A 12,777-nucleotide genomic window follows, 5' to 3' on the forward strand; every position below is an offset into this window, starting at 1 on the left:
AACGCCCTAACGTACAAAACGGGTAAGCAGTGCGAAGAGCATGTAAAAGATGGGTTGGTGGAAACAGGTGTAAAAGAGGTGGAAAGAATTGCAATTGGGAAAAAAGTGTGAATTTCTCAAAGGGGCATTGGCCAAAAGGAAAAAAAAGAAAAGTGGTAAAAAGATGTGTTGTAAAAGAGGTGGAAAAATGTTTATTGATAATGGTGTGAATGTCTCGAAGGGGCATTTACCAAAGGAGAAAAGGAAAAGCTGGTTGGTGGAAACAAGGTAAAAGAGGTAAAATTGCAATTGAATAAATGTGTGAAATTCTTGAAGAGGAATTTGCCAAAGGGAAAAAGAAAAGATGGGCGGCGGCACACCACAAAAGTGTCGGGCATACGGAACCCAACCGGCAGCGCTAGAATAAAATATGCTATGAGAGGATGGGCTAAATTAGAGGGAAAGAAACCAGGTAACTTAAGGGGGGTGAGCTTTGGGAAGTTGATAATTCTATTACGAGAGGCACGTAGCAGCACGGGTGAAGCGGCGCAGTTCAGGGCAGCACCTTCCGCTGGCATATTACGGGGCTTTCAGGGTAGGGGATCCGGGGGCCAGTAATACGGTGGCAAGAGACGGCCTGGCAAGGAGTGATGTTAGTATGGGAGACAAGGGGATGTCTATAATGCTAGAGAAAGCTAAAACAGACCAAACGGGGGAGAGCAACAGACCAAAATTGCAGGAGAGAGAAGGACCACTGTCCCAGATGCATCACACAAGAATTCCTAGACCCCCGACCAGAGGTCGACGGGCAGCTATTACTGCATAGGGACGGCAGCGATTACATCCTGGTGAGGCCTCCCGGGGATGCACTGGGAGGACATTCACGACTGGCTGTCGGACCGGATAGTTTTCAGGGTCCCCCCTGCCCCCCCGTCTGGTATGGGGCACAGAAGAGGCACGCAATTTAAATAGCCAGAAAGAAACTAAATAAATTAGTAGAAGAGTACTACAGGAACACAGGTCTGTACTTCATAAGACATGGCTTACACTGGAGCAACCCGGACATGTTTCACCAGGATGGGGTACACCTATCAAGGAACGGGATCGGTTTTTTTTCTGACAACATTTTTAGGGCACTCCAAGAACGAGGTTGTAGGTAGGGTGCTTTTGGGGGGACCTGAGCGGGCATAAAGAACACCCGCTCAGGTGTGGTGGCATGTGCCCAGGAACGAAGGAGGCCCATGGATAACAAGGACTCAGGAGGAGCCTTGGGCAACTTCGGGACTGGACACAAGGTGCCCAAAAGCATATGGCAGTGTAATTATTTTATTGTGTTGTATTTTCTGTAAGAAAATAAAATGCCTACGGCCTACAACTTTTCCATACACATAAGTTGTCTGTGATTTATTGCTTATGTAGGGATCTGGTAAGAGAAGCAAAGTGAACCCACACTACTCAGCCTAACTTCCTGGCAGTGGGTAACCAGAGGTGGCTGTCCGCAATGCAATAACCGGACGTGACAAGGGTCACCCGAGGAAAATAAGGACTAAAAAAACAGTGGGGAGGATAGCTCAGGGGCAACATGCTCGCCTTAGAAGCAAGACGACACGGAGCACCACAGATTCGATCCCCGGGTCCGCGTTTAAAAACCTCTGGGTATTAAGCGCGTTATAAATATCCCATCATATCATCTCAAGGCCGGGAATTGGAAAGGGCCACCCAAAAGGTCTGTTAAGCCATTACTCTGAAGGAGGCTGGGACGCCCATTTTTGCTGACTCCAATGAAATGTGATCTGTTTGTTCCCAAAAAATAACTGTCTCTTGTGATCTATTTTGTAAGTGCATATGGTCTGTGGTTCTGGGGAGGGGGGCCAAAGTAGGAGATGGCCTGGCTATGCAAAAAGGCTGGAGTCCGGAATGGCCTGCCTGTGCCCGCCCACAGTGCAAAAATCCCGGTTCTTCTCACGAGGCATCTGTGGGGATGGGAGCCAGCCTTCCACGGCTACTTCCATCCATGCCTTCACGCTTCATGTAGCTACGCCACTGTAAAGCACCCGTCACCTCCGTCAACACATAACATAGAAAAACGAATGTCAAAATCCCACAACTCGCCTTTTCACAATTCATGGAAGATTGGTTTAAAAAATGGTGTACTTGAAAATCAGGCTCTAGCAAACGCCGTTTCCATTTCCTTTTCTGCGTTCCCAGCTGCCGGGCGCTTGCTCCTCTGCTGCTTTACATGTCTGACAATGGCGGAGGCCCCACGCCGGCTTTCCCCCCTTATTAAGATTCACAGCGGCAGCCCCTGCTCCACAATGCAGCCGGCTGGCTGCCCACAATGCCAGGGCGGCTCTGTCATCTGGGCTGTCTCTCGGCGCCCCATTCATGCCTTGGCATTCGTGGCCAGACGCTGCAATCGAGGGACTGGCAGGCAGCGCTCTCAGGGTGATGAGTGAAGGCCCCGCGGATAAGGAGTCGAGTGTCCAGCCACTCCAGGTAAGCGGGATGCTGAAAAGCTGGCGTTTGCGGAAGGCTATCGATCGCAGTGTTATTTCTTAAATGAAAATACGGAATGCCTGCAGCTGACTCTCTGCCACCAGCACGCCCATTTCAGACGCTGCCTCAACTGTTAACCAGGACCACGTGTCCCAGAATGCGTTAACTTGTGAATTAAAAGCCCCGTATTGATAAATAGTTTTCTGCGGAACACTGAGTCGCCTGGTCAGCTTAAGGGCCGGCATGGCCCGCCTGTGCGGCTAACCAAGGCCTTTGCGTGATAGGAGCCCCTTAGGCACCGGATGTCTGCCCCAATAAGTGCCGCTTATCACTTCCTTTCTGCAAGCAGAGCAGTCAAAGTGGGAGTGATATACAAAAAGCGATGGCCCGTTTCAGAAACCACTGTTTTGGACAAGACGTTCTTAACATTTCCATGTTAAGAACTGCAAAGGGACATATTTATTTTGAAAACACACACAAACCACAAATTATCTGCCTACATCTATGTCCTCTTCCTCGACAATTAAATATACCACATAAAATAGTTCTATACTATCTGCTTTATTTTGACATGTTCATATTTGTCACACAAAAAGCGGTTATTTTTGGTAGAATGTGGCATTTGCATAGGAACCATGCCTTTGTCAAACATTGAAACACAAATAGATAGATACATTTTCACACGTTACCTTTATTATAAGCCTAAGTCTTGAAAGTACATTTTCAAAATCCACAGGCCATTTTTTGCCTTCTACTGAATTGCATTCTGGTATTTGCAGTCTTCAATTGAAGGCAGGGGGGGGGGTAATGGCACAATTGTAAGATTTTTGCCTACCATATTAGTTATCTTTATTTAAAAAAAAGTGTTGTTGAAAACCAAACATGGGGGTTTGAGAGGAGAAAGCATGAGAGGGCAAGTGAGTCATGAATATTTGGCCAGAATGTCACAGGAGAGGTCAAAGTCCTGGAGGCTGGCAGAGTTATTTTCTCTAGTTGTAGCCCTGTGCCGACTTTCAGGGCACAAGTCGGGGATACATGAGTGCGTGGACAGCGTATGACCACTTTTTTAAAAGGGCTCCAGTGTTCCGCTGCTAGGATTTCACAACAGGTTGTCATGTTTCCAGTGCAGCCGATTACCCACAAAACCTCATAAGTGTCATTAAAGCACACGTCTCATATTCTTGGAATGTTTCTTTATAAATTGCTCGGTTTAAATGGTGGGCACCTTTTATATTGTACCAGGATAGTCATTAGAAACTCTCCTCTCTCCGAATATTTTTACAGATTGATTCATTTTTTTGAAAGGCAAACGCTAAATTGTCTTTTGCACTTTCTTCTAAGGGGAAAGGTCAATTGAACTAAATGTGTCTATTTCACTTTAAGATATGTTCACTTACTGTGCATATATTAAGGGGTGAAAGCTTTTGATTTGCACTGGGGCGGGGGGGGGAGGAGGGGGTAAGAGAACAGCCTGCTCACCCAACCCTGTGTCTTTCGATGGTATCTGCAGGGCTACATCTGTGGCATGCAATAGAACAAATATCCACTGCCAGGGTTCATATCGCAGAGCACGCACATGTTCCCTGGCCAATCGCAAGTACGCAAGTTTTTATATCTTTTGTTGGACTAAGTGAACATATTGTGCTGCGCCAGATGAGTGAGCTTATGTGGATGGTTAAGTGTGTGTGCTTGTGTTGATGGCTTTTCATTTCGGGTATTTAGTGAGTGCAACGGACTAATGGAGCGCTGTGAAATTGGCATGGGTTACAGGCATACATTAGATGGTTGTACCACACAGCATCTATTCCTGGCTCGCCACTGCGAGCAGCAGGGAATCGTTAACATTTACAGTTAGTGGGGATTGAGGAATCTGGAACTTGTGCTACTGGGTGGCATGGGGTGGAAAAAGGGGTGTTGATTGTAAAGGATGGTGGTAAGGCGGGATACTGGGCTCGGAGGGTTTGGGTGTGTATCAGTGATGTGTGAATAAGGGGCTGCTGGAAGAGGAGGGCCTTGATTTCTTTTCTGAATTGGGTGGGGGTAAGTTATGTGGATGGATATGAGGTTCCACAGTCGAGGGGCACGGACAGAGAAAGCTCGATTCTGGGTTATTTCTTCTTTGGTTTTCTTTCTGCTAGTTCTGTTCGGCCAGGTCATGACTTCTGGGGAGAGTGCTGAATGTCAGAAAGGGTGACTTTGCCTGCGGGACATGTGGGAGCGTGCATCAGGGCAACTTTGTACAAGATGCAGCTGGCTTTGAAGGTGATGTGTTCTTGTAGGAGTAACCAGTGGGGTTTGATGAGCATTGGTATTATGCAATTATATTTGCACAGACCTTTGATGAGACAGGCAGCAGCATGGAGAATGCTTCTCATCAGTGCTAGGTCTGGTGGTTGATAAACCGGTGAGCAGGGTGACTCTTTGTCTGGGACCAGAGCCTGTACAGTGCATGTCAAGCTGATGTCTGGTAGAAAAGGCTTGATTTATGCAGGAGAGATAATTGGTACCTTGAATTCGGACCTATCTTTGTTGTGAGAGTTTTGGATGAGAGGTGGCTGTTTACATGGAATGTCCAAGACTTTGAGATGCGTGTCTCGCCCACGAGGTTTGTGGGAGAAGATCAAGACTGACTGTGGGTGTGCTGAGTGATGTTGGTGAGTAGTAGGAATTCTGTCCTGGAAATGCAGATCTGGGTCAGAGGTAAGTGTTGAGTTGGTGGATATCTTCAATGGATGTTATTTTTAGCTAGATGTGACAAAATGACCACTGCTTTGCAAAAGTACAGGGATAAGCAGTAGCTAAAGCATCGACTCATCTCCACACTTCTACTAAACCAGCTGTGATCCTAATCATAAAGGTGAAACAGACACAGCCCAAAAAGTATACTTCCTTCACCTTATGTGGTAGTGCAGGCCAAGGGAAGGTGAAACAATTCGGCAGTTATATTGAGTTCAGAAGATGTTCTGTTGGGTTGAGATGTGGGTTTGGAATACCGTGCGTTGGATGCTTCCACAGAGACGAATCAGCACTCTAGTCACAGTGGTCGTGCTCTTCACTGGTGTAATACATTGTTGAGATGGCTCCAAGACACAAGGAATCAGCTTGAAGTTCGTAGAGTGCCAGAATCAGCAGGTCTTGTCTCGGCTCAAAGGGCATGAAGCACAGTTGAAGTGGCTTGAAGAGGTCTCAAGTCAGTGAAACAGGAGTCTAGCTGCTCCTGGACATCTCAGTTCCTGGGAGTCCCAATCCGGGGGCACCAGGAAAAGATGAGTCCTTATATTCTGCACTCCCTGTCCAGGGAACCTTGCTGGCACCTACAGGGGATCCTTCACCTCCAGTGAACAGGTTCCCGATTCCATTGCGGCCAGTATTGAGGCCTTGGTCCAGCAGCAATCACCCCCACTGTCTGCGGTGGATGATTAGGGAACAGAGCTCTCACTTGCCTTGGATGCAATCTATCTTCACCTCTATGGCAGAGGCCTTTAAAGTAGCCAGTGAATCCTTCTTAAGAGTCCAAAGATGAATCGAAATGAGGGGGTGTCTCTCTCCCTCTTTAAAGGCAAAATGTTACAGGGGATTGATCTAAGGCATGCCTGATGTTAGGAAAGATTTCATATGTGTATGTAATTTTCCCTCCATGTGTCAATCCCCAATCTTTTTGCTGCTGTTTAGACACCACTGACTGACTTTGCCAGAGAAGCACAGCATTCAGCTGCACTCCTCTGGGATTTCGCTCACTTTTTATGGGGAAACTGACAAACCCCTAAGACAGTCAGTACTGGGAGACTTTGTTTCCCTTAGTCCTTGTCTCCTGTTGCAACATTTGTGCAACATGTAACAAGTGTGCAATGTATCTTACAATACAGCACTCTTTGGTCTGTAGTCATTTCCCAAGGCCCTAGATACTCTTGCTGGACTTTTTATGAACTGTGCAGATGTGTCATGGACAGGACTGGTGGCAGCTATCATTTTGCATCAATTGTAACCCTTTCCTGCCATGTTAACCGCGTTTGGCACGAATAGGTGGCCTGGCTCCAAAATGACCATGCCACAAGGTTCTTTCTCCTGTCCTTTGGCCACCTTGCCCCTTCACCTTCCCCAGGGCGAGTCAACCCTGGGCCAGTCCTTATTTGGTCATGCATTTTCCCGCGAATCCCAATGTTTTCGCAGGCTTCTGCATGCCTTGTGTGGGTGCCTCCAGGATGTGGGCTGGGATGTCTTGTCCCAATACACATCCTGGGTGCCAGAGAGTCTGGAGTGTCCTGAATGCCTGAGACCACCGTGGGCTGTGATTGGTCCACGTATGTGTTTGTGAGCAGATCTCCCATTGGATCCTCTCCGTTTTGGCGTGAAGGCCACTTTGTATAACAGGAGGTTGGAAACACCACTACCAGGTCGATCTCCTGAGTTCTCACTGAACAAGGATAGGATCCAAGTATCCTGCAACTATGAAGCTGAGTCGAGGAATCGCTGGTGACCCGCTGGAAGGTTTGGTATCCTGAGCCTGCTGTCGTCCCGTGGGACCCCTCTGCATCTGGTCGTCCTAGAAGGTCTGCGAAGACGCTTTGACCCATTGGAATAGTGGGACCAACTATTCTCGGCACCTTCACCAAAACCTGCAAGTAAGCTTTCTCGGAAATGTCCCTGGGCCAACCAGTGGGATGACCAGCTTATGCAGGACTTTTGCTCTGTCTCCGCCGTTGTTTCAAGGTGGCCCTCGAAACTTGGTATACTGCTAGCTCTGTGTCAACGGCACTCTCACACCGAATTTCGTACACTTGGCATTCCCAGGTCTGAAGTGAGACGAGTGTGCTCAGACCGGAGTAACCACGGTTACCGTGTTGCCCTGCTGCGGCAACGTCCTTTGCAAGTCCACTGCATTTGTGACCCTCTTGCCCCTGAAGCCTGCTGCAGTGAAACTGGAGCGATTCACCCACCCGAAGTGGAGAAATCACCACTGTCCCGTTGGGAATCCTCTCTGGAACTCATGAACTAAAAGGTGCCGAGACGTCCTTTTTGCTGCCGTCGAACCTGCAACCGAATTGGACTAACCTGCCGAAGTTTGGGTCTCCTTGCCTCAGGGACCAGTGAGTAATCTTTACCCCAACCGGTGGCCTCTAGCGCCAGAGCCCAACTTTGCACACAAGTGGCCCCTGGGGGCCCCTCTCCTGTCCACTGCCATTGCGAAATAGCAACTCCACAAACTCTTGAACTGCCTCTGTCTTCAAGTGGAGGTCCTTCTTGAATAGTGGGAACTTATTCTTCATCGCCTTATCCACCTTCCCGAGCTGCTAGAGCCCCCCGAAGAGACCCTGTTTTGCCCATTGGAACAACCACGTGCATTGGCATACAGGTACTATTGAGCACAAGGCTCCACTCTTCTTAGGGCTTGGACTGCCTCTTAGTTAGGTGAATCACTGATGTTGAATTGGGCCTAAAAGATTAACTGCACTGCCTGTTTTCGTCCCCTCTAGGTTGTCAACATATTTCGTGCAGTCATCCCTTTTGACCCCCCTGGTCTTGTATATGTATTGTATTTAGTGTGATGTATTGGTTTACTTAGTGTTACTGTGATTCTTTGCTATAGTCTATGTTACAAAGGCCTTGTAATAAATGTGTCTATATTTTTAATATAACACCTGTCTGGAGTAATTTGTAAGTGTCCTTGCTCTGTGTGCTCATTGAGGTCCTTCAGTCACCCTCACCCCTCCTGAGACTTTGCTGTATAGGCGCCATACAAATGCTTGATAAATAAAATTAAATTCTGAGCAAAGCACTGCACATCCTCCATGGACATGGCCAGACAAGGGAAGGCTCTCATTCAGACCTGGGTCAAATACCATAAGGAGCCCTGCACCAGCTGCTCAGTCCACCCCTTACAGCGTGCTTCCACGTGCTCTCATTAGGACCCACAAGATGCATTCGGTTTTGAAATCCAAAACCCACAGTGGATTGCAGAATGTCTTTCTTTTTTAAAACATTTTTTAAATTGTTTTTATTGTGTCATAGCCATATACTAAAACAATATAATACATACTTATGACTTTTAACACAAGAATCCATACAGGAAAAAAAATGTTTTTTTTAAAAACCCACTAATCAAAAGAAAAAAATTCAAAATAAGACAGATTGAAAAATCACAGAAACAAACTCAAACAATCAAACACCTCAACAGAGGGAGCCCCTCAACACCCCCAACAAGTCTGTTAAGAGAGCAACTACTTCAAATGTCAGGAGTGTTTCATTGCCTGACGACAGTCTGTCACAGAAGATATCAGAATTCAACCAACCAGGATCGTGAACAAATCTCTTAAATCTTGCCAGTCTCAATGACCAAGTTCGTGGACAGTGCGTAAATAGATGTTTCAATGACTGCCTTTCATTAATATTACACTTGTCACAAATGGAAGAGGGGAAATCCTCATTGTTTCGGATTGAGAAAACCTCCATGGTTAAACACAGATTCAATCTAAATCTGAGAAACTCAGCTCTCACCCGTGGATCAGGAAACTTATTCAGATAACGAGGGAGCCAGGATCTGGGTTTGTCAAACGCGTACGGGATGCTGATAGCTCTGCGATCCTCGTCCGAATCCATTCCCATTGTTTCATGCGCATTTTGACTTTCCCCGGATCCTGGATAAGAAGATTGATAGAGCAATCTGAATTCGCCAGGTTTCACCACACTTTAGACTAAGCTCATTTAGAAAGGTATTGTCAGCTTTTTTCCTGCAGTACTGCTACATCCTCATATAGCAAGCCCTTTGGAGGCACAAGGATTAACCTAAACATCAATATCCATCTCCACTCCATCATGGCCAACAAAGAGGACAGGCCCAACTCATATCTTAAACATCCAATGGGGACACAATTGGGCAGATTTAAAGTCCTCTTCCAAATCTTTGCCTCCAATTTATCCCAATCAATTTTCATAGTAAAGGGATAAAGAATTAAAAGGGACACCTTGCCTATGTAAAACCTCACTAAGGGTTGAGTGGAAAATGTACACAGTTTGGAGCAAATTCTTTTCATCTGGGCTCCCAAACTAATTACCTTATGATCCAAAATCAGAAGAAGATGACTAATTGTTGGAAAGGCTCTGATCACTAACCCCAAATAGGTTAACTCAGTAACCAGTTCGACTTGGTGATTATCCATTGACAAACTATAGGACTTAAGTATCTTATTTGGATGTTTAAACACCAGCACCTTCGATTTTTCAGGATTCATTTTTAGGTCGTTAGTTCGGGCATAATCTGCCAATGCTGATAAGTCATTGCAGCCCAACTTGTGAGTGGTTAAAACCACTACATCGTTGGCATAAGCCAACCAGTTTAATTTTGTTTCACCATTTTTTGGAATAATGAGTCCTACACCTTGAAGCCATTCACATAGATCTGACATAAAGCCCCCCGCCACTGCCGCCTCTCCTGTACCCTGTGGCGTCAGTTTCATCCCCGTAATGCAGGTCGTATCTGACGCCGCTAGGTCTCTTTTTGTTTTTTCTTCCATTTCTTTCTTCTTTTTGGTTCACCCGCTTCCAATGTCGAGGAAGCGGGGGATGCCCCCACAACCCCTGATGCCACAAATACCGAACATGGGGAGCGGGGGACACCCCCTCAAACTCCCGCTCTGCATGTTGAGTATTTTCAGCAGCAATCGAATGGTACTGGCCGAAATCGGTCAAATGTACCATTCATTCGTTTCTTTCAGACAAATTGGGTATTTAGAGAGCAAAGGGTGGGGAGAAACCGTAAGAGAGAGAGTGACTTTTATCCCCAGAATAAGAGATGTGTAACTGATGGGGAGGCCCTGTTGAAGCTGAAAGAGGGGAGTAACTAATGGAGAGAAGTAGAGCCCCAATAATGGGAGGACTTTTGGGACACTTGGGAAATGGAGGGGGGTACCCTAAAGGCCTGAGAGAGGTGAGAGGCCGTGTGATCCCCAGATGAAAAGGAGAAGAACTGAGCTCTAGAAATCTCTAAGCAGGAGTATGTCCTTTCTGGAACTTTCTGTATGCCTTTTTATTTGCCATCTTTCATATATAATCCTGCTCTCAATGACTATGTTTCTCCAGAACCTTTTTGTTAATTGAAAACCATTTCCATGCAATAGTCTTATGCGTCACTATTGTTTAATAAAACCTTTTTACTTTATTCCAGTGTCAGTAGTTGTACATTCTCTCAGACGTGTGGTAATATTTATTGAGACCCCTAGCTACTTGTTAGTAACACACATGCTTAGGTTCCTGGTACTACATATTCAGTGAGTGCTTTTATTAGCAGATTGGGTTCAGTTTAGGTTAAATCCTAAATGCTACTCTTCCTGGTCACATTCATTAGTTCCCTCTGCCCTGACATGAGGAATTGGTCCTTGATGCAGAGCTTCTCTGGCTTGAGTGCGAGCAAGAAGCGGCAAGGGTTGGAGAGCACTTTGTGTGTCAGTGCATCCCTTTTTGTTTGGTAAAAACAGAGTAAGCATCTGAGGACACAGGGGCACGGCCTGTCGAGGGATGGGGACATCTTTGAAAGAGTAATGTATGTGATGAGTAGAGGAGGGCTTGGAGTCATGTGGATTCCCATGCATAATCCAGGTACTTCCTTCTGTGCAACAGGCAATGCTTTCCCAAGTTGTGAGCTGATCTCTGGGAGAACACTATGCTCCTGGACAGTGTTCCCTGCTAGGTGCACGTCTCACATCTTGGATTCATTCCCTTCTTGCTTCAAGGCATTCAGTGTTGCGCATGCATTATTGCACAGGCTCAATCAATGAATGTCTCACTCTTTAGAATACTGTTTTATTCACTGGTTGGAAGGCTCACATCTTTCAGTATTCGAGGGTTGGGCATTTTAGAGCATGCCTTCAATTATTATTTGCGAGTCTTGCATCCTGGAGCACAGTCCGACTCATCTGCTGCGAATCTTGAGAATCGGAGCACAATCTCACTAGTAGGGGATGAGTCTGATAACGTGTAGCACAGCCTCGCCCATTGGATGCAAGGTGCACGGGTCTCACTAACTGGGGGTGAGTCTCACTCCTAGCAGCACAGTATCACTAGTTGAGTAGGAGTCTCTCTCACGCTGGAGCTCAGTCTCACTCAGCTGACTAGAGTCTCGTGAGTCGGAACACATTTTTAAGCATGAAGCACGCGTTTCAGACTTTAGGGATGTGGTGAGTTCTTAAAATGATGACCTAAAACCCAAGGTAAAGGTGAATAATTTCATTGATATAAAAGGTTGTCAGGTGGTCCACAATTCTAAACCTCCCGCTGGGTTGGCCACTGAGTTTCATGAATTGTTAGGTTTTTTAAATGTCTCTATAGACCTTGACTTCCAGTCCCAGCATGTGATGCTTATCCTAATTATCAGTTTCCCGACAAGGAACTTGGACTTAAATTCTCTGTATGCTGTCTGTCTCTTAGGTATCAGTTTCGTAGCTGTCTCTGGGGGCGTTGGCATAATCTCCTTATATGTAGCATGTCTCTTAGTTATCAGTTTGTCGAATGCCTCTGAGGATTTTGACTTCAAGTACCAGCATGCAATGTTTCTCTTCGTTTTTACCCGTTTCCAATAACTGCCTTTATCATTTTTTTGGGCTGGCTCTAGGTAGTTTGACTTCTATTCCCCTGTATGTAGACTGTCTATTAGTTATCAGTTTCTTGGCTGGCTCTAGGTACTTTGACTTCTATTCCCCTGTATGTAGACTGTCTATTAGTTCTCAATTTCTTGGCTGACTCTAGGTACTTTGACTTCTATTCCCCTGTATGTAGACTGTCTATTAGTTCTCAATTTCTTGGCTGACTCTAGGTACTTTGACTTCTATTCCCCTGTATGTAGACTGTCTATTAGTTATCAGTTTCTTGGCTGGCTCTAGGTACTTTGACTTCTATTTCCCTGTATGTAGACTGTCTATTAGTTCTCAATTTCTTGGCTGGCTCTAGGTACTTTGACTTCTATTTCCCTGTATGTAGACTGTCTATTAGTTATCAGTTTCTTGGCTAACTCTAGGTACTTTGACTTCTATTCCCCTGTATGTAGACTGTCTATTAGTTCTCAGTTTCTTGGCTGGCTCTAGGTACTTTGACTTCTATTTCCCTGTATGTAGACTGTCTATTAGTTATCAGTTTCTTGGCAAGCTCTAGGTACTTTGACTTCTATTCCCCTGGATGTAGACTGTCTATTAGTTATCAGTTTCTTGGATGCCTCTGGGGCCCTCAATATGCTCTAGAAAGAATATGCCCTAGAAACATTCTCCTTTTATTAACTTTCTCAAGACGCTCTAGGAACTTTTTCATGTTGTTCCG

At 45.9% G+C, this 12,777-nt stretch overlaps 1 protein-coding gene across 1 annotated transcript in view; it reads left to right on the top strand.

Moving 5' to 3' along the window:
- The first annotated feature begins 2,171 nt into the window (after positions 1 to 2,171).
- B3GNT4 (UDP-GlcNAc:betaGal beta-1,3-N-acetylglucosaminyltransferase 4) overlaps positions 2,172 to 12,777 on the top strand; it is a 154,264-nt gene continuing 143,658 nt past the window's right edge. The window contains exon 1 of the mRNA XM_069619598.1: positions 2,172 to 2,475. The gene's annotated coding sequence lies outside the window, so the exon portion shown is untranslated. The remainder of the gene's footprint in view (positions 2,476 to 12,777) is intronic.

Source organism: Ambystoma mexicanum, chromosome 10, assembly GCF_040938575.1.
Source record: "Ambystoma mexicanum isolate Mex_15411 chromosome 10, UKY_AmexF1_1, whole genome shotgun sequence".
In the NCBI taxonomy this organism is placed as follows: domain Eukaryota; kingdom Metazoa; phylum Chordata; class Amphibia; order Caudata; family Ambystomatidae; genus Ambystoma; species Ambystoma mexicanum.